The sequence below is a fragment of the Pseudochaenichthys georgianus genome, chromosome 15 (genome assembly GCF_902827115.2).
Source record: "Pseudochaenichthys georgianus chromosome 15, fPseGeo1.2, whole genome shotgun sequence".
NCBI lineage: Eukaryota > Metazoa > Chordata > Actinopteri > Perciformes > Channichthyidae > Pseudochaenichthys > Pseudochaenichthys georgianus.
Window position 1 is genome coordinate 17,755,728 of NC_047517.1, and position 23,842 is coordinate 17,779,569.

Genomic DNA, 23,842 nt, shown 5'->3' on the forward strand with positions numbered 1-23,842 from the left:
GGTTAACCTGGTATTTTTACTTCACTACATTTATTTTAGTTACTTTGCAGATTCTGATTAATGATGTGGAATATAAACAACCCTTAAAGCAGACTTTAGTTACACCTGAGTACAATTCAGGTAAGGTGATTGTCAAGTGCCAACAATCAGGAGAGATATTTGATAGTTGGTGCTTCAGAAGACTAAACATTTATCTGCAGATCTTTATAAAGTATATTCATTACTCGTTATTCTCTACTTATACACAACTTGGGTCGCAGGTTCCTCAACAGTGCATTACAAGACATCTATCAATATGTGTGTACTGTATACCTCCACCATTAAACTGTCATATTCTGCACATTTCTTATACTATCTACTACATACATAAGAGTATAATTAATGTGTATTATATCAGTTAAAATAAGTGCTTCAACATAGTTAACATTGCAGGAAAGCAATATTTTAGATGTTAAGTACTTTGTCAGGCTTAATATTCATCTGTAGATAGATACCCCCAAAGCTTTTTTCTTGTTTAAAAGAAGACCTTAACCTAAAGTATTCTTTAATGTGTTAATAAAGGTGAATTCGTTTTTCTGTTTTGCACATCCTCCTATTAATATCTGTGTACATCCGGCACTACACTGTTTTATTGTAGAGATCACTTAGTATCTTCTTGACTTTTTATATTCTATATTTCTATCATTGACCTTCTACTTTCCCCCTATGAAAGTATGTACTCTTAATATTGTTTTAATCAAATAACATTATTCAACAAAAATAGTTCAATAACATGCTTTAACTACTAGGCGGTGCACACAAGGTACACACAGCATACTAATAATAACTTTGTATTATTAGCGTCGACACTTATGTATGTATAACATCTGAAGATGTGTAGTTTTATTCATGTTTTTACATAATTTTACAGGATATTGCTATACTATTTCTCTTGTTTTACTTCTACACATTAATATCTGATTTGTAAAACATCACAGACAGAAAGGCATATCCGTCGTTTAATGGTAAGCTATTGAAATTGTGATTCCATAGATGTGTCTCCCATCACCCAAATCCCCTGACTATTCCCTCAACTCAGTATTTACATTCTGATATTCAAAGAAAATCAGTAATATCTTTAAAAACTATAAGTCCTTTTCTATCAGCTGTGCACCGTTATGGTGTAAATATAACCAATATACCAATTGGATCAAATATAAAAGTCAGCCGAATTACTATTGATACTGCAAGGAGACGTATTTTGTGAAAAGAAATGCAAGATGTTGTTTAATTGTTGATATATTTATGATCCACGTCAAGTATTCAGTTTTGGCGGCAGTTCTCCTGTTTGTCCAGAAGTCTTCTCATCAGGGCTCTATAAATAAAGAACTACGGCAGATGTGTAATATGTAATGCAGCCGAACCGTGTATTACAATGCCGTTATGTGATGACTTCCAAAGAGAAAAGCAAGCACACTCTGAATTAGGTATTATTTTATTTTTCGTTGTCGGATATCATATCTTATTAACACCATATCCCAGCGTGCATTGCGGCTAAAACATCCAATCAACAAGCTTCAAGCTGAGGATCTTAGGTAATCAGTTCAGTGGGTGGTTTGTGGTGTGTATCACTCGAAATGTCCCGTCTGTTTCCGGTGACTTTATTTACGGCTAAAAAGCCCAAGATTATAGAATTAAATGAATAAATAAAAACAAGGATAATTGTGTGTTATTGTTGAGTAAATAACAGTGTGTTATTTAGAAAAGAATAACAAATTAGAAGGAAAAGATTTTAAAAAATACAGATTTCAGTATTCTGAGGCTCTAAACCCCATTTATTTTCCTCACAGACGGAAAAAAAGTCCGACATTATACGATTTAAAATAAAAACAAATAAATAAAAAGATAAAACACTGGCATGTAATTTACGTTAGAATAAATAGAATGGTTTTGAATAATAGATGAGAGTAAAATCTACTTCACTTTACAGCCCCGCCCACTTTTGGGGAAACCAACGCTGTCATTTGAACGGCGATCAAGCCTGAAGCTACAGAGCTCTTCTTTTACTGTCCTTTCTTCTTAGAGGAAGTACAGAAACACGTAACTCTGGATTTGTTTTAATGTTTGAGGTGCAATAAACGACACAGCAGCTTTTTGTCATGTTAAAACTATTATGTTCTGCCTCGCTCATGAGAGTAACAGCTGGAGAAATTACAGCCTCGCCTACTGATTTCAATTTAACCATATATCGAGCCCGATTCTCGATTTCAAATGTGTGCTCTAAAATAATATTTATAAATGACTATTATCATTATTATAAGCAAGACAATAAATGGCAAAGATATGTAGAAAATAAACGTATTTAAGATACGTTCATAACAAACGTAACGTGGAAGAAGATATGCTTCTAGAAGATATGTAGAAAATAAACGTATTTGAGATACGTTCATAACAAACGTAAGGTGGGAGTAAATACGTTTCTAGCTAAAGGTAATTGAGAATGCAGTTTAGTTCTGTGGGAACGTAATTTTTAGGAGACAGGATTGCCTGTGTTTGCAGCCCAGAGAGAGCGAGGTTTTCTGATGCCTCTGTGGTGTGAGTCTTCTTGTTAAAGTGGGTAATGTGATAATGGCTGCGGTATAGGCATAGTTCAGAAACCTCACAGCACAACGCACTCACAGCCAGATATTCTAGTGCTAGTCTTAACTGCATAACACGTTTTTTTGTTTAAGGAAGGACCATTGTTAAGGGCATACTTGACCCAAAGATGATCATTTAAATATCAATTACACACGGTTGTGTGTCTTTGAATTATTCTTGTATGCCTCTACTGTATGGGACAAGAAAAGCCCGGAGGAATTTAAGTATGAGAGGGCCGAGACCAACAACAGCTAAACTATTTCGAAAGATCTTTTTAAAACTGTCTCTGCAGTTCAATTGAAATGTCCTTTATCTGGTCGTATGCTCACCACCACCACACATTTCCACTAAAATATCGCTTTCTTAAACAAGTCTAACCCGTTTAAAGTCGTCTGGATGAGTGCACCTGCGCAAGCATGAGAGTGTTTATGCAGATGTCTTTTTAAAATTTAAAAATTAAGTGTTTTGGTGAGCATATGACTGAAAAAGATTAGAGTGAGAGTTGGTGAACGGATATTTTGAAGTATACCTTGAACAAACAATTGATCATCACACCTATGGTTGTAAGAAGGCCATCCTCTTACAGAGAAAGTGAGGAGATTAGACTGTCTGGCTGAAAGAGAGCGGCACGTCTCGTGCTGTCAGTGTGGAGGACAGCTGCTGCTAAGATTACGCTGCTGCTAAACTAGCAGGTCAAAGACCAAGGAGGAACCTGCACTCAGGTGCTAAGGACAACAAAACTGACAGTCAACAAAAGACATAAGACAAGTTTCTGAAGGCAGGATCTTGCAATGAGTTCATAGTTGTTGAGACATTAATGCCCTGTTCTGACAAACATCCTGAGATGTGACACTTACTGTACAGGCAGTGTACAATGCTCAGGTGTTAGTATGTCAGAGGGAGACCTCAAGATCAGCATAAGTGTGTGTGTGTGTGTGTGTGTGTGTGTGTGTGTGTGTGTGTGTGTGTGTGTGTGTGTGTGTGTGTGCGTGCGTGCGTGTGCGTGTGTGTGTGTGTGTGTGTGTGTGTGTGTGTGTGTGTGTGTGTGTGTGTGTGTGTGTGTGTGTGTGTGTGTGTGTGTGTGTGTGTGTGTGTGTGTGTGTGTGTGTGTGTGTGTGTGTGTGTGTGAGTGAAGCTTGGCAATCCCAGTGCAGCCACAGTGGACCACTGTATCATTAGGCTTATGATCAGTACTCTCCCTCTCCCTCTGTGTGTCGAGCAGAGCCTGAATGTGAGGTTAAAAGCTCAACATTTTCCAAACGGAAAATCACAGACACAGATACTATTATGGAGGTGTGTGTATATGAGCTGTCTGAGTGCAACAAAGCCTCTCTTGACAGAGGACATACACCAGGTCAAGAGACCCAATACAGGATCTGCCTAAAAAGGTCTACACACGTTCTCTCTCCATGTCACTACACGAGGGGCACAGGGACTGCTTGTATGAAGGCTCCACACAGTATGGAGGTAAATGGCTTGCCTGTCATTTGTTGGTCTATGTCCTCACAGCAGTATAACAAAATCTATACTTCCTTTTTGTGCATAGCTATTTAAAGATTTTGGCCAACATGGCCTCCAGTTGTCAAGAGCAAATCGGTGAGAAAGTTAGCTTGAGGAGCTTTGTTTAAATGTAGCCCTTTCTAGGACCTGTGACTTAATATCAGATCAAATCTGAATGCAAAAATAGATGATTGAATGGAACATTTTAAAATATTTCTCTTTTCCCTTTCGGCATATTCTCAGATATAGAACAACCCATTGAAAGAAACATCAAGCTGGCCTACAGGTGAATATGGCATAGGTCCAGTATCAAAACCATAAACCACTGCCTGGCCTGCCCACAGCATGTCCACACCTCCTTCTTGTAAGTGCTTGAATCTCTTAGGAGTAATATCAGTTTTTAGATATGGGCACACTTGTTAGTCTTTCACAACTTTCACAACTTTTCATTTATTTGAGTTATTAAGTAAGAATAATTTGAATAATATGGATATTAGGCTTTGCACGTGAAGTAAGACCTGGAAAAGTGTGACCCCATCCTAGAGATTCATGGTAGAGCTTTGTGATTTGCTTGTTTAGTCAAAAGTGTGTGAAACCCCTCAGTGAAGCACACAGTTTATGCAGTTACCACAGGTACAAAGAGTGTTCTGTGTTTCTCACTAACTCTTCCCCCTGCACCAAAACAGTTTTCTGCCCTACAAGGCATTAGCAGAAGTTGCTGCTTCATATATATATATATTTAAATAGCGCTTCCTCTTACAGAGCTTTTGTTTTGCTGTCCTGTTGAACTTTAACACAGTAAAATAACACTCTGTATTGTTGGATTTATCTACAAAACTATATTCAGGAGAAAAGGGGCTAAACTGTTGCCTGATATGCTTTTTGCACAATACCCCATAATAAAACCTGTGGGGAAAGAATAGATGAATGGTTCAGTATGCATTTAAAACTGAACACAGGCTCTGTGTCAAGCCCCAGTGGAGCCCGTGTGTGGACTGGTTTTGTGGCTCAACATCTTTGGCTCTGAACCACATGCAAACATTTACTTGGGCACTGCGTCGAGTTTGCAATTTCTCCTCCAGACTCCGTTTGTTTAAGCAGGTAACTTATGTAAGTAGGGCTCATTGAAGGTTGAATACACCCCATTCCCAAAGGGGTCTGCACATCAGTTTTGACACGAGGGGATATATTGCCAAAATATGATTGTGGAAATATAAATCTGCAAATAAAACTGTACTTCCTGTTGGGATATGGACGGTTTGATGTCTACTGACTGTGGCTTCTGCTTCCACAAATGCAGATCGTGGCTCTGAGAAAGTTTGGTTTTCTCTTGAATTAGCCCCCCTTGGTCTGAGTGAAAGGTTTGTGCCCAGAGACTGGACTCTGGAGACCGTCCTCTGGCCTTCTGGGGATTGAGGAGATTAGTGACCTCTACTGAGGAGCTACGTCTGCAGGAGCCTCCAGAAACTGACAACCTATCACACCGTGGATCTCTTTGGAGCCCACCTGTCCCCCAACTTGATGTGTTGTAACCATAGACTGTATATATAAATGGACGTAGGGTCCGTGACGTCACCCATAGGATTCTGCAGAGTTGCCGTGAAGCCCTTAGTAGGCGGAGTTGGCCACTAACGGCTCAACAGTGATGTCAGAGTTCAACTCCCGCCTTCTCCAGCCTGCTCCAAATAAGGGCAAATAGGCGGAATCTGCTGCCACCGAGCTGGAAGTTCCAGAGCTAGCTGAAGCTACCAAGCTAAGCTAGCATCAGTGTTGGGAAAGTTCACTTTCTACATGAACTAGTTCAGTTCACAGTTCACACATTTTAAAATGAACTAGTTCAGTTCATAATTCAAAATGTTGAACTAAAGTTCATGGTTTCAAAAATGAACTAATTTATAGTTCATAGTTCTTTTTTCAATACGTTGCTGCGAACTATTATTTGTCTCCTGTACGATGTTAATGGGCCATTTCAATTTTTACAATATCCTCAGAGGGCCGTACAAGTTATTGACCTCTGCTTAAAAAAACTAAAATCACAGCCCATTCATTTCATTCTGTGCAAAGAAAAAGCAACCTCTTAATCCAGATATCTCACCATGACTCGCGTATGCATGCACGTGCAGGGTGTGGCGTGACCACCAAAACAGAAAGATAATTTATGGACACAAGATGTGTGCAAATGTATTTAGTTTCCTATCCATGTGAACATGATTTAAGTGGGGGGGGGGACCTAACCTCCTCTAGAGGGGTCCGGGGGGCATGCTCCCCTGGGAAGATTTGTTGCACTTTGAGAGCAACATTAGGAGATATATGGACACATCTCTCAACACCCAAACACAACTGTAAGCAGATTTTCTTTTAATTTATGGATATTTGACAAATCACTACCCTTTCAAACTGTTTGCGTGTGTTTATAAATTACCTCGAGGGCTGTACCAAATTGTCTCGCGGGCCGTATACGGCCGGAGGCCGGAGGTTCCCCACCCCTGCCGTATTGTCTCACTCTGAGCGAGTGCTGCTGCAGAGCTCTGCTCTCGGCTTCGTCCATACTAATTCATTCATTCAATTCATTCAATGCTCGCCGGTTCCGCGGTTCCACATTGTTTGTTGTGAGGAGTCTGATATATTTAGTATATTTATATTTTAGTGCGACAGCCAGGGGTGACAGGCGCGTACGCGTCACAGGCAGCTTGCTGTTGCCAGATTGGGTGGTTTTCCGCATTATTTTGAAGCCTGTTTACGGTGTGTTTTAACTGGGTTTTCGGCTGAAAGGCATATGAAATCTGGCACACTTTTGAACGCCGTTATAATACAGTGCTAAGAATGAACGCACTTTTGAACGCCGTTATACAGCGCTGAGAATGAACGCGTTCTCAATTACGTTCATCTAGCGGAAATACAGTACGTTCAGTTCACGTTCGCCCAAAATATGAACGCGTTCAGGTACATCACTGGCTAGCATGCTCCCCATCTGCACGCTGCCGTCGCATTTTACCTTTCTAAGGTAAGCGGACATGAAACTATTCAGCAAAACTATAAATAATAATCTAAGTTATTGAGTTTTTAGCATAATACTTCAGAATCTTAAAACCCCTTAAAGAGCCTGTGACACGGTTTTCCCCCATCATCCAAACCCATCAATTTGAGTACATATTGTCCCCTTGAAAACCGTTACTGAACTGATTTTGGATATTTGTACTTTGATAACCATTAATCTGCCTTCAATGTTGACAATTTTCTGGATCTTCTCGCGGATTCTTCAAGTCCCGCCAAATGATGGGTGACGTCATTGCGGGCACAGCGCTCCAGCTGCACCGTCCAGGATCCCAGCATCTGCATGAAAACCTTTATATATATACAGTCAGATGTAAACGCACGATGGTGCACACAGCAGCAAGCTCAGACAGCGATGACAGGTTAATGTTGAACGTGTCTGAGAGCTCATATGAGGCTGAAGGATCGGTTTATGTTGTATCTGTTAGAAGTTTAGGAATGAGGTGCGTCAATATGGGCGATCATATGGTCATGTAGCCAGTGGTGGACTGGGACTACAAATCATCCCGGGACTCTCGACCGGCCCACTTCGGTACCTCTAGTAAATTGTCAACGGGGGGAGCGGGGGATGTAAAATACAAATATAATGTATAATGTCTGTGTCCTTGACATTAGCGCTGCTAGCCACCTGTGCCCTGTACTACGAAGCCAGTTCAACAGACCCTGGATATGTTTGAGTAACAAACAAACTAACAACAAACGAGATCTCGCTAAGCGGTCCTACGACGCTGGTTATCAACTCGGTAAATCAAGCCAGGGTTTCTCTCTCCAGCTGAGAGCGCGTTCACGTCTAAGACACGAGTGGATCTGACTTTAATTACATTTGTCTCGAGTGTTTCGTCAACATAATGTGTTAAATAATACTTATGCATACAGTCTGTGACACTGTGAGTGTTGCACGGCCAGATGAGGCTGGAGAAGCTGACTCAGATAAGGAAATATATGATATATTATGATATTATATGATCGATGATCTGATTGATGATGTAATATGAATGATAAGTGCGACACGTCGGCGTCTTCTCTGCATACGGCAGTTTAAACTGTATTTTCTTTATCCTGTAATATGACTTGAGAGATTTAAACTCCGCACACTGAGTGGATCTCTTTTCTATAGACGCCGGAAGCGGGCAGCGTCAGGTAAAAGAAGTTATTTAGCCTTCTCAAACCTGAGCCTCACGCGCCGCCTATGGGGGATGTGCTAGTTACTTATCCGACCGGCCCACTTCGGTACCGGCCCATCAGGATTCGTCCCGATGGCCAGTCCGCCACTGCACCCAGCCCACGTAAATTGTCAACGGGGGGAGCCTCGCTGCGGGGAAACGGTGGACCTAGTGTCCCGATCGGAGTGGGAATAATAATAATAATCCGTGCATTTTATCCATTAATTTCCCCAACATTGTGGTAAAAAAAACACACGTTTAATCCACGTTGGTGTACTACAACTACAAAAAGCATCGGTTTGTTTTCTCATCAGGAAATGCAGACCGGCTCAAACAAACGATTTTTAATCATCATCCTCACTCATCATTTAATGTATCATATGTTCGCCGAATTTACATGAAAGCACTAATAAATGTAGTTTCATCCACTTGAGTTTATAACCACAAAAATAATCGATTTGTTTTTATATCACATCCGACGGGAGGAAATTCAGCAGCTCTCACTCCCGATTTTTAATCCTAATGTAATCATCATCTTCACCACGATCATTTATGTTTATGTCGCCGAATTGACATGAAAGCACTGACAAATATGAATATACTGTAGTCAACTTCATTAAAACGTTATTAACGTGCCTAATCTCAGTAATTCACCATTTCTACGCATGACAACACACTTTGTCCGTGTTTGGCTCTCGAAGCGTTCCCGCATTGACGTCACTTCCGGCTTCCCCCAAAACTTCAAAATGAGTCGAAGGAATTTCCCCGCGATGTTCGAAATTATTGATATTTAACTAAACGGTATCGCTTTTTCTTTTTTAAACTGACGGTTCGAGATTACTAGTAGACCAATATTTCATTGCACAACAGTTGTTGGGATGGTGTCACAGGCTCTTTAATGTTTGTATGCAATTGTGCTAAATTCAACACTGGAATCAAGCAAATATTAATATGTTTGCATGACATTAGTTATTTGTATTTTGATATCACTTAACTATACGTTTAATACATTTAAGTCAAGCTAAGGTACATGTGATGGTAGCTAGTTAGTGCTCTTACCTGTGATGCCTCCTCCAAACAGCATAATAACCAGACTGTATCATTAAAACTAAGTACCAGTTCTAGATCCTTGACTTTAGACAAACAATTCAAAAGACAAAATGTATTTAAAGACCAATCTTTATTTGAATGTGCCTCTTAACCTGAGATATTAGTTATACAGTAATAGTATTGACAATCTAAAAAAACTGAGCAACTCAACAGTCAACTTTATGTTTCTTATTGTCTAAAGCATTTATTATTTTCATTTTCCCCCTCTCATATTCAGTGTGGACGGATTGAGACAGCGTGGTGTCCAGAGAGCTGCAGAGACTTCAGGGAGAAACCTCCGTGTGATGGACGTCCTGTCTGTTGGTTTGGAGAGGACTGAGGGTCTTTCCTCTGCGAGAAGGACCAGGCCTGATGGAGGAGCCCATGCTGGGCAAAGCTGATACCAACTGCACAGGCCTAGTCTGTCACTTTATTTGACTAAATGTGTTTACTTATACATTTAATAGGTTTACACCTTCTGTCCATATGTGCTTTTTATTTAAAACATTTGATTAACTTTTGGTTCACATTTCAATAAATTGTATTTGCACTCCTTTTGTCCATTATTCTTACTGAAAATGTTAGATTACACATTCACATCTGACTGAAGATTGGCCCCATTTATTTGTGACGTTGCAAACTCTGCGGTACAAGGCACAAGTGATGTGAAGCTCATAAAGTGAGGCAAATGTGTAGATGTGGAAATAGCTGCATTCGATCAGCTGACTGTTTTTACAATAAAAGTAGTTTCTTAGTGAATTTGTAGCCTTTATTTAACCAGGTGAAGCCCCTTGAGATCAAAAGATCTCTTTTTCAAGGGTGACCTGCAGGACATTAGTTACACATGTAACATAAAAACAACAGAACAACAATAAGGATGACATACAACATAATGTACAGGGTACAGTTTACAAAACTCTATTTACAGTGACAGGTACCATGAGTATCAAACAGCATGTCACCCAGCCGAGTTTTAAAATGATGCAGGGGAACCAAAGTGCTCAGTTTTAAACAGGTTTGCAGACTGTTCCAAGTTAGTGGAGCTGCACAACTAAAAGCTTTCTTCCCTAAGACAGTCCTAGCACTTGGCACATTTAATAAAACAACATCATGAGATCTCAGGCAATACGTACTTTCAATTCATCGAGAGATCAGAGAGCAGATATAAAAAGGTAGTTTACCCAACATGGCTTTATAAATGAACATGTACCTGAATGAATGTCCTGTATTGGTCTTAAAATCTCATAACATCAGCTTTTAATGTTCCTCTTGGATGCTCTTCTTGACCCTCAGAGAAGGAGAACATGTCGTGTCTTTCAGGCATGTCATTTCCTAACAAAAATGACAGGAAACATAAAACATATTATTGCAGAACAAGTGTGTTATTTATGAAAGCGGTGTGTTTGTGTGTTTAGGGGCTGTAGATATAATTATTTTGTAATTGTAATTAGAGATGTCCCGATCCGATCACGTGATCGGGGATCGGAGCCGATCACGTGATTTTCAAAAAATCGGGGATCGGGATTTTTTTTATTTATTTATTTTTTATAATTTTTTTTATTATTATTTAATGTTACAAAACAAAAATGAACATGTTCACGTCTTAAAGTCATCCTGAGGACTTAGTTTTGGTTTAAATTACACAACATCATGTATGTGTTGCTTTCTTTGGGCTTGTTTTCAGACCTGGTTGCTTATTCCTCTGAAATCTGGCAACAGAGTGGGCGCAGTGTCTAATAGTAGCAGTAAGCTAACGAGAGGCTACGTTCAGCTGGTGACTCGGGAGTCGGGACAGAGAAAATGTCAGGAGTTTGGAAGTATTATAAAATTGAAAGCGAAGGCAGTGTAACAGCCAGATGCAATGTTTGCAAGGCGGAGGTTCCGCGTGGTGGAAAGAACAGAGCTACGTTCAACACGACCAATCTAATACGCCACCTGAGAAACAAACACCATCAACAACACGACGAGTACACAGCGGCCACTCAGGTAACGGCACTGAAACAACCGACACTTTCAGAGACTTTTAAAAGGAAAGACAAACTACCCCAGAACAGTGAAAAGGCCAACACAATAACAGCCAAGATAGCTGAATTCATCGCGTTGGATGACCAGCCGTTATCTGTTACCTTTTTTTTCTCTTAATGCATTGCATAAAGATCGGATCGGGAAAAATCGGTATCGGCAGATTGTCAAAATCAAATGATCGGAATCGGATCGGGAGCAAAAAAAGGTGATCGGGACATCCCTAATTGTAATGTGTTTTTTTTATTTTAACAGTGAGCAATCAGATTATGAATGAACAGTATGAAGTTCATCAACATTGAAATATATGTTATTATCAAAATAATATTTAACTGTTACAAAACGTAGTGCAACTGTAGAAGCTTGCTCTGTTGTCTCACTGAAAGAATAACTTTTACCACGTTTTTTACAGACAATATTGAGAGATAAATAGTAGCAGTTCTCACTATGTGTTAAATGTCTTTGCCTTCAATACATTAAATTAGAAAGCTGACAAAGTCATATTGCTTGTTAACATCTAAATGTGACTTTTTGCATGTAAAAAACCCTCAACTTAACTGATGTGCAGGTGATCTAGTATTTAGTATTGTTTAATGAAAGGTATATCAGTGTATTCAAGTCAATACTTCATTCATTTAAACCAATATCTTTCTTGATTCTTTGTACAGTATGAAAAAAGAGTCTTTGTACCTGAGCTGAAGTTCACTGCTGTGAGGAGTCCAGTTCTGTCTCTCACTCTCTGGTCCAGCCTGTCTGCATCACCTGGACACCTTAAACAAACAGATATATATATATGTAAAGTACCATGTGTACAAACAATATAACTGATTCTCTTCTGTTGAACATGTTGGATTGTGTATTGTCCGAGTCAGGGTCCTTTTTATTTTACTGTAACTTTGGAAGTTGTGTTACCAATGCTTACTGTTTATTTGATACCCATTTGGTAATGCAATTAATAAAAACAATAAGGTTTGGGTTCGTTCTTCAGATGACTGAGATGTTAACGTGTAAGCTCAATAATGAACTCCAGCTCAATCAACCATATTGTAATATCTAAGTAATCATCTTAAAATATGACATTAATAATTGTAATATACACACAGCTTATTGTGAGGTTGATTTCACATACACTACTTCGACATTAGCTTGTCTACATACTTGAGCATAGCCAATTTAAATTAACCTTAGATGCATACATTTCTACCTACACAGTGGCGAGCCGTGACTCTTATACCTAGGCCCTCTGACCCCCCCTTCCCTCGAAAAAAAAGAAGAGATATTACGTCTCAACGTAGACTTCAGCGGAATATCAAAACAGTGGTCCGGGGTGCAAAACGCATCAATGACAGCGACCCTCTACCACACAAAACAACACCATATAAACACCTATCATGACAGGGCACCCACAGCCAAGTAGCAATTACAGATGAATTAAGTCGGCACGGCGGCCCTCATTGAAAATGACTTAGGCCTACCTTTGATGATAAATCACTGAAACACAAAGTCCATCCTCCTGTCCTTTTGGATGAAGCACTTGCGGGTCATTCAGCTGATCCTTTGCCACTCCAGTTTATCATTGTAACTCAATCTTGAAAATGACTCGGTTAATAATTTCGCAACGGTGTCATCACTATCACTGAAGTGAGCCATCATGAACGAACTTATGCTAATCATAAATCTATCGATCATAAATCTATCGATTAGATTTATGAATCAAAAAAAGTAGGATAGACATGTGGATATTATCCGGCTGAACACAACGTGCATTTATCTAACAGGTTCGTTTTCCACAGACCTTATTTCGAGCTATTTTCCAAAATCCTATGGAGAAATTCCATTGCTTTTTGTCGAGGGAATCCGAGCGAAGCTTACTTCCGGGTTTTAGGACGCGTCACTGCACCCCTTGCATAGACCTCACAGCGGGCGGAACCTGTCATAAAGTCCGCGAAAATAAAGCCCGCCCATTTAGAGGGAAGATATGATTGGTCAATTGTACTGTCATTTGACATTACTCTCTCGTTGAGTTACTATAGCTGGCCCTCTGTGAATGTAGAGAGGGACCAAGCTCTCCCGTCTTCACAGTAACTCGCAGAGACTGCATTTAACCCTTCACATTCCAACAAAAACTGAACAGGCAGATTCGAAGGATTTATTTCTTTGGAAATATTATTTTAAATACAATTAAATCAAGTTATTTTGGTAAAATTAATGAAAAATGTAACAACAACAAAATATAAAAAATAATATTTAAATACATTTTTTTTTAGAATATCTTAGGCCCTCACAGAGGGCCCTGACGGCTCGCCACTGTACATACATAATAAAATATCTCTAAGTTACAAGGATGTAACCTTATTTTATCAACCTCAAACAGAAGCCGTTTGTTCAACAGTATTATCCCACTTAACGCTTAACACTTGTCTATTTCGTTTTAACCTTTATATATACAGTCTATGATTTTAACTTGGAGGCTACGATTAGCATTGTTAGCACCGATGTAGCTACCACTAGCTTACATGCTAACCCAAGCCTTACCATTCATTACGTAGCTGATTAAAATCATTAACACATAAATAAAGCCCTCGAATTTCACTTACCGCATTCATGCACCGTCTGTTTTAACCGCAGAGCGAGTCACAATAGTCCGATATATAAGCATGAAGAACAAACAACCACGGCCGGCTACAAGTTGTGTTTCCTGGATGAGCTGAGCAGGCAGAGTCCCTGTAGCTAGCTTCACGGAGCAGCTAGCAGAGAGACAAGAAGCTAACAGCGGCAGGCACTTGACAGAGCCGTCACTCAATGTGACCACGCCCTAATTTATGCACAAACTTTAAGACCTAATATAAATAAAAGGGTCGCGTTAGAAAACAATTCACTCACAGATCCATAATCATGAAGGTGGAATCTAACTATATCGATAATAAAAATGTATGGAGCCAGGGGTAGAAACATGTTTTTTTCTGCTGTAAAATTGGGCATTTTAACATGGGGGTCTATGGAAATTGCTCCTTTCTGCAGCCATCGCCTATCGGCCAATATATGAACTGCAGTGTGTGGCACTTCCGTATTGGCGTCCCGGCTCTTCCCCAGAGTTTGCCGCTTGGTTGGTTGTAACACATTGGCGCCTCTGTGGATGGCAGAAAGGCGTAAACAATCTTGAAACTGTCAGTCAGGATCAAAGTCGCAAAAGCGTGACCCCGTTAACAACATGGATGTTCTCAGTTGTCCTGAACCACCATTAGGGTCGTTGACCCCTGTGTGACAGGAGGCTGGTGGGCCAAACCCTTATCCTCTCCCTCAGCAAGAACTTGTTATTCTTAAAGATGACACTCTGATGAACCATGACACCTGCCTGTTCAAGCCTACTTAAGAAGGAGCAAAACCGTTTTTAGACTGACCTGCTGACCGCTTGGTGAATGTGGCCCCTTCAAGGCCCCTTTAACCCTTTAACTACCAAGAAAAAATCTATGGAAAAATTATTTGTTTGCATTTTTTAATCAAATGGTACACAAATAACCACTACCAATTGGTCGAGCTGGCCTTTTATGGTAAAACTGCATTTTCAACAATCATCATAAGTACAGTATTTGTATGCATCAAACTCAAATAAAACACAAACTCAAATAAAAAAATTTCTTTTATGGAAAATGAGCAATATATACAACCAGATACATTCATAAAAGATCATAAATTATAAATGTAAAAAAAATTAAATGTAAAAAAGTAATGTTTAAGGTGGGGTAGGTAATTTTGGAGAACCAACTCGAGTGCGCTAGAATTTGAAAATACACAACCGGAAAAAATCTACCACTTCCTTACAGAGCCCCTCCTCCAACACACACGAACGCGCACATGACCAATGAGGGCACGACGAGATAAGTTTGTGCACAGATGGAAGGCTGACAGGCAGGTAGGCCATCCAGTTATTTTAGCCGGGCTTGCTAAAATGATTGGTCGTGCTTTTTACAGTACTACGGCTTCCACAGATGACATTTCTGTATGTAATTATTGTCAAAGCAGTTCATGTATTCATTGCTATCGGGATGTTAAGAGCATTTCATGGAATATAACAAAAAGTGTTTCTGAAATAAATTACATGCCCCACCTTTAAGTGTTTTTCATAATAAAAAAAGACGTGCACATCTTACTGTATATGCTGAATTTGCCTAACAAGAGACCACTGGCCTAACAACAAATGTCTATATCCTGTTGGCCTAACTTGCTCATCTGTGTGCAACTTTGGGCTGCATTTCATGCATGAAAGGTGCTATATAAATTATTATCACTCTTTCACTCTGAGACTAATAAGGCAGAACTAGATTTAGTAATACTACCATGAATCTAGCTATTTATTTACCATATTTTATTGGAAAACATCTCTGAAACTCTGAAAAAGTAATATTGCTAGTTTACCATAAAAGGCCAATTTGACCGATTGGTTGAGTATATTTTCCAAAAATGAATTACACCCTTGTTAAAACTTTTTGTGTGCATCAAGTTATCTAATTATGTTCAGTCAGTGCTCTGACACTAAAATATGTCAAAAAGGATATGGTTACCTTACAAAAGTTGACCAAAAAGAGTGATTTCTTCAGCAGTGATTTTTAGCATGCCAACTTTCTCAGTTGAAGCTAGCTGAAGGGCTTTCTGTTCGAACCACAGTGACATCTAAAGGTTGTTTTGTGCATAACATGTCAACCAAAGGGTAGAGCTGGCTGAATCAGATGGAGTAAAACTTTTTAAAATGTTTTTTAACAAGATATCAAGACACAAAATGTGCTTTACCAAATGGTGGTGCTGGCTGTTAAAGGGTCTTCTGAATTTTCCAGAAGTAGTTGCCTCCGCCAAGGAAGTCCTGTTTTTAATTCCCTTTGTCTTTTTGTCTATCAGCGCGAGAAAAGAAAAACCCCTGATGCAAGTTTTTATAAAACGTTGTGAAAGGTTGTAGCATTGGCCAAGTATCCAAGTTCAGAGTCACAGGGCAGATACACAAATTAAGCTTACCTTTCATTCAAATAAAACGATTGGATATTTGGCATTGGTGGAGTCAATTATATAAATATAAACGAACCAAGTGAATCACCCTTTTTCGTGTTGTTAGAAAGTCAATTTATTAAAACAATGGTTATTTTTCGTATTTAGGGTCACCAAGTATTCACCAGCAGGGGATGGAAGGCAGCGAAATGCTCCTGAAATAGTTTGAACTTATGACTACATTCATTTGCAAAATCAAACATGTTTGCTGACTGTGTGGCTGGAGGTAAGTTGAGAAGATCCACACCACTCATGAGACATGAGAGTGCTATCAATCTTCTCATTAGCTCTTGGCAAGAAATAATAAAACAGTGAATAAGTGCATTTTCCAAGGTATCAAACTTCTATTTACAGTGGCTAGAAACAAATACATTTGAGAACAGGCAAACTATGGGGCCATTGTATTACGTCATGGAAAACCCAATACATTTGGAGTTGTATTGATCACACGTAGGTCTACTGATCCATGCTGAGAAAATAGGTCATTGCAGTAATAGTGTTGGACACTATGGGTGCACCCGACTCTCTCAGGACCCCACAGAGAGGAAGGAGATGAGGTAACGGGAAGAGAGAAAGATTGTGGGAGAAAGAAGAGCTAGAAAGTTAGAGACAAAGGAGGAGAGGGTTAGGCGGGTACTTACAGGAACACAGGATGTTGAACAGATTAAGTTTGGCCCTGTTCTGAAATACACAGCTTATTCAATAATGATCTATTGTAAACATTTTACAGATGAGGTGTACTGGGGACAGGTAACTAATGTGTATGCTGACAAAGATGTATTGTTTTGTGGAGTACATTGTACATCTCATGCACTTTAGAGGACGTGCTTCCCTGACCACCTGGACACATACCAGACGGTTTGAATGGTGCCTCACTTAAGCGTTCAATGCCCAGCTGTAGAACTCCTGGCAAGATCTGGGCTTCCACTTAAAATAGCAACCACATGGTATTGTATATTAACAGTGTCTGTTTCTGATAGAACAGATGAGACAACCGATCAGATATTTACTCCTCTGATCTTCACTATCTCAATTCAAATCTGCTAAACCGTTTCTCATAACAATTAGTTTTGAAATTGACTTCAAATGTCTTGTCCAAGTGAGGAAGATATATAAAATGTGCTCATCTTTTGAGGATCTATGTGGCATATGTAAACGACGCCTGCTGGTGTTACATCAGCCAAGTTAGCAATGTGATTGCAGTTAGTAACTTAATCCTTTCCTGCCAGCATGAGCACAAGAGTGCTAGATCTTGGGTCGATATAGTTGCTTCAAACATTTATTATTTGGTCATTTGAGGGCAGCAGAAACAAGTTGTGAACGCAGCAAGGACATATCATCACCTTTAAAGGCACAATGATCTGTCCTGAATATTAAATAAAAGGCAAGTAACTGTAAAAGATTATAAAGCACAATGAACTACATTCAGATAATAATTCTCTGTTAGTTGTTTACTGCAAACAACGCTATTCAAATTAAGAAATGGTGGTTCAATGCTTCTGAATAGCCTCATAATCACAGGAAACTGCCAGGTTTGACGCAATTGCTCTTCCTTGCTTATTAATGCTCTTTCAAGGTGTTTAAATACACCTCACACTGTGGGAACACGCTCTGTGGCTGCCAGGCTTGGGTGGCTCTGCAAGATGATGCCATTTATCAGTAGTACCACTGGGCACATTGCGGAGGTTAATTCACACTTTACTTTAATTATATAGTGATTTACACAGGATGCTGCAATGGTACACATTAAACTTTATAACCCTTGGTGTTGCGCTACCCTATGATATGTCAAAATCCCCGCCTAAAACATCTAATGATCACTGCAGTCATTTACTAGCTCCAGGTTTTCTTCCTGTTCCATATGAGGTGGCATCAGTTTAACCCTTGTATGGTGTTCATATGTGTGTTACTCAGCCAGTGTTCGTGGGTCTGGTGGACCCGCTGCCTTTTTGGGCTTCAATTCAACACAATCAAACTATTTAATGTAAAATACTCAACAGATGTTTACTTCAGCTCAATTACAAGCAATATAAACAACAAATATGGTTAATATTTGCCCTTTTACATTTGTTAGATCACATTAATGAATTAAAGTGCTACTTGTTTTTTTGCCCACTGACCGGCTTGTCTTTTTTTTTAATCTAGCTGATGCTCAATCTCTTCCTCTTCTTCAAAGTCACTGTCAGACTCAGAATTCTCAGAAATGTGATCCTCACATTCTGAATGAAGCCTCTTCCTCTACATCATCATCAAATGGTTCTCTCTCTTCCAGAATAATTTGCAAGGCCCTCTGAGCAGAGAATCTTTTGGCCATCTTGATCAGTTGTGATGAGGACCCAAACTGGCAAAGCTTTATTTATTGTGTCTTGCCCCAAATGTGCAGCTTGGATAGTGTGAAAAAAATAAAGATTGGTTCCCGCAAAACATAATGCGGAAATGTGAGAGCAGACAGGTGTCCGTGCTTGAATTTATCAACAATGTTGCAACCTTGTGCAGGAATGGCAGGGGCAGAAACACAAAAGTCTCTCGCACGCACGCACAAGACCCAGACAGGTGCAGGACCTACAATTTCCACACTTGTGTTAGCCCCAAACACCCTGTGTGTAATGTAAATGTGTAGGGGGGGTACAGTGGATGGTCATGTGTTCTGATATATGTTCTTCACAGAAAATGAGCCAAGGCCATTGAGTGTGGGTTTGAAAAAATAATTTATCATATAATGTTTCTTTAGCTAAATAATGAAAACGACCCGAATACCATACAAGGGTTCAAGTACTTTCCAGTGATTCGGCCCTCATACATTTATCAGTATGTGTTCAGTTGAGATTTCATTATAGTTCAGTTTGTGTTTACTCTGCCACAAAGTCCAATTTAGAATCACAGTGAAAGACGTTGTGATAGCAGAACATCCATCACCAAGCAGACACCTCAAAGTCTGATGCTGAGGATGAGGAGCACCTCTGTTTGACACAGAGCCTGATACAGCAGTGACTTTTTTTGTATCATGGCAGCCATTTCTGGTAACACAAACTACAGAATTAATCTCACAAACCAAATCTAAATATGTTGGCATGAAAATATCAATCTTATTATTTAAAATGACCACCACAGAGCCACAGTGTCACGGTGTACCACAAAGTAAAGAATTAAAAATACCACAAGATGTGTGATGTGTCTGCTGTGTTGTGAGACAGTGTGAGATGCTGTAGGACCTATAGGATACAGGGAGATGAAAGAGCTCCAGGCCTGTTCCCGGGCACGAGGCCAAGACCGCCCGTTTTAAAACATCCTGATGAAACCAAACCGCTCCATGGGCTTGTTTCAACAGGACGTCTTTGATGGATTGTGATGTCCAGCACAAATGGCCACTAATGTGTGACCAAATGCTTGAGAACACAGTATGCTGAATACATCATTTTAAACAGGTATACATGACATACAAAGTGGCTTCGATAGTAAGGGAGTGTACACATTAAAAAGTCTGAGGATCTACAGAGATATTTTGTGTTTTTTTGCTCTTTGGTTTTGTTCATATTTCGTATCTATAAATAACTTTTATTTCAATTATTTATTAAGATCGCTTAAGGAGACTTACAGTAGGCATGCCAACATGTTCAGATCTGCAAATCTCTGACTCTGCTTCAGTCCTTTTTGGCTCTTTCACTAATGCCAACACAGGAATGTGTGTGGTTTGATCTCAATACCTGCCAAAGCTAATTATATTCATTTAATTGCTTTAATCTTTGCACAAACAAAACACATACAAAAGGGCTTGCGTGATTTATGATCCTGTTTTTAAAGTAATTAAGATTATTAAGATATTAATTTATCACGAGGAAGAAAAAACAACCTTCTCTGAGTTCACTCAAGGTTGGAAAATATTGGTGGTCCATCACTTCCACTCCATCACTTCCTGAAAGCATCAATGGTCCCAGAAGACGACTCATATATACTTTGGTCATCCCCTGACTTTTCCTATTACCCCATCACAAGGTTAAAACTTTTGGTTTTGAGTGAAATATTTAGACAACTAATGGATGACTTTTTCAAGGCATTTTCAAGGCATTCAAGGCATTTAAGGTTCCTTCATGATGAATTCTAATGATTATGATAGTCCTCTGACTTCTCATGTAGCACAATCATCCTATCAGCATCAGCTGTAGGCTACTACGTGTTTTGTGCTAATTAGCATACGTTAGTATGCTGACAAACTAAACTAACATGGTACAAATTATTCGTGCTAAACATTAATGCTTAGCATGTTGGCATTGTGAGCTTGTTAGCATGGTTACATTTTCATTTTGCTTAAGGAACCACAGTGTGAAAGAGGGCTACAACCGGACAGCGCTATTAGCATGGCTGTAGACTCATGTTCAAGCGTAGTTTATGGCTGTGTCACCATAATCACCCCCTTGTTCACTCATTCATTACTCCCTCTATAATAATGGACTCTCAACAGTTTAACCTATGGCAGGGGTCACTTTTGAGACTGAGATCTACCTGAAGTTAAATAAATGTACTTGTTTTTAAGTCTTAAGTCTTTTAAGTCGACTCTAAGCAGTTTTCTGAAATGTTGGATACTCACCCATAATCTATAGTTCTGTAGAGTAATGCATTGGAAATTCTTGCATCTATTAAATGTGGCACATTGTGTTTTAAGATTCTTAGCAGAAAGAAGTGCGATTGATACATTTTCATCCAATTGTGGAACGTTTTAAGGTAATAGTAGATATATTAACATTCAAAATGTCAACACTCAAATAATACGATGGACTGTAAATGAAGTTATATTAGAATTGATAGGGAGTGACATTTGCCACAACCTATGACTGACCAACTTCACATTATAGGCTCAGATACCAATACTCACCCAATCAGGCTTTCTTGTGCTTTAAGTGGTTGTAGCTGTAAAAAGGTGATAAAGTAACACTGTCCTGTGTGAGTTCATTACTGTCAATAAAAAGCCATTTGCCATAATATTATATTGTAATACTCCCTTTAGTACAACATGATATACAATGATAATCTTCAGATAAAAAAAGTGATTTTAAAGGATTGACTCTGATGGTAGGTTGATACTCACTTATACATTATGATATGGGAATGGGCAGGTTGCTGCACAGTGAACCTGACCGGGGTCAGAGGTGCAGCTGACTCTGTCCTCACATGAATGACCCGAGGGAAGGGCAACAAAGGGATAAAAAGGGGAGGACAAGAGGGAGTAAGAAAAGCAGGATGACTGTCAGAAAGGGCATTTTTCTTTTGAAAATGCTCAGTCCTCTCTGCACTTTCACTTTTCATCAAGTGTTTTGGCTGCACACGAGCTGAAGGAATGCACCGCAGGGCAGCCTGCAGCTAACCTTGACAGTGAGTGCACCCTTCCCCTCAGCATCGTCTCCCCGCCCTCCCTGCGTCTAACCCCACGTCCCAACATGTCCACCTCGGTCCAAGGCCAATATGTATCCTGAGCATCATCTGGCAAGGGTGTTTGTCCACACTAACGTCATCACTTATTTGTTTGGGTGGCCACCTGGATGTGAGACTAATGACAAACATAGTTTGTTTTGTTTTGACAAGCTGCACTGACTGATATGAAGTCTCAAACATCTGCATACTTTCTTTGAAGTCAAAGACAAAAGTTTGGCTCCTGATCACCTCTCTGAAATGAATGGCTTTTTGGGTCATGCGCGAGCAAGCCAGAGCGTTCGCTCTCCTCTGTCCACCTCACACTTTAAAGCTTTGTGGCTGCAGGCTGCAGTGGAAGAGAAAATACAACATGAGCTTAACTGGGTTCACTCTAAACTAAAGCATGCAGACACTGATACACTCTGACTTTTTTTTTATCAGCACAGTCTGAGTGACTGAAAATAATCTCCTTTCACTATGGATCAATCATCTCCATAAATTGCTACAACACTTTATAAAAAGTTTATTTTCTACAGGCTTTTTTTTTTAGTAAAAAGGTGCCAGCATCCCAAATTAGATAGTGTAAGACTAGCTACTTCAGACCTTACCACAGACCTATCCCTCTGCGAGAGTGAACATTGGTTACTCTAAACACTTTGGATGAACACAAATCAGGCAGCAAAAACAAACCCCTCTCATTTTAGCTTTGCTACATTTTGTGGATGACATTCTTTCACAATTGTTATATATGTCCCCTTATTGAAGCTATTCCCAATGCTCCCATGTGTCATATCTAACCATCATTTAGGTTTACAAATATGTCACTCTGGTAAAAACCACCCATGATGATATATTGTCAGGGCTACAATCTTAAGAAGTAAGGAAAATCTATGCAAGAAAGTGAATAATCTAATTTCCCAAAATGTTAAAATATCCATTCCATCCAAAGTGTCAACCTCACATGATCTTGATTGCACAGTTTCCTTATTGCCCCAGGCTAAGGCTGACCTAGTATACATAGACCCATTTTCACATATATGTTCATATTTATGCAGCCCATTTATTCCACTTTCACACACTCACCAACACACCCATCATAAATAAACAGAGAGCTAATATATATGACTTTGCTCATAAAAGACAGATGTTGCCATTGGATGCAAGATTAGACTCGGCATGTAGCCTCCCCTGGGGGAGAAAGATAACACTTGCATGGTAAATGAAGTTATGTATTGGGTGTTTTGAGGCCGGGGGAACAGTAGCAGCCAGTGCTGGAGAGTGGACACACTCAACCCTGAAGGCTTTCCACTGTGAGCCCTCAACCACATCTTCAAAATAAGGGTGATAAAGGGGCCAACTCCAAAATGTTGAAGGAAGTCCCTTTCCACCAGCTCAACAATTTACAACCAGGCTTTTCTTAAAAAATAGCCAAGCTCACAGCCCTTCTCTGAAAATGCTGCTGCACACAGCCAGTGTACTGTATTAAATCATCTATTACTGTAAGGCAGGACCATTGATAAGACATGTCCTGTTTCTAATTGCTACCTACATAAACTTAAAGATCCCAGCAGCATTGAAGTGAGACACATGCATTCACTATAACAAAACCCTCCCATCCACATGCTGCTTTCATAATGGGCCACTTGAAGAAACACTCTTACTGTTTGCTCAGTCAGTCAGAGGTCCTCACTGTGTTGACTATTATTCTACTCTCTACAGGGTGGGCTATTTCACTGGCGGTATCAAATGATCACCTATTCTGTTTTCCCTTGAGTGGATGTCGTGGTCGAAGCATCAATGAGCCACTGTGGAGGTGTGGGCCTCTGACACGCACCCAAAAAGGGAAGCTGTCAATCATCTCCAAGGTTTAAAACCACCTCAATAATGCTCTGTCTTCTGTCAGCTTGAAATATTCAATTCTGTCTTGTGCATATAACTGCTCTTTACTGTAG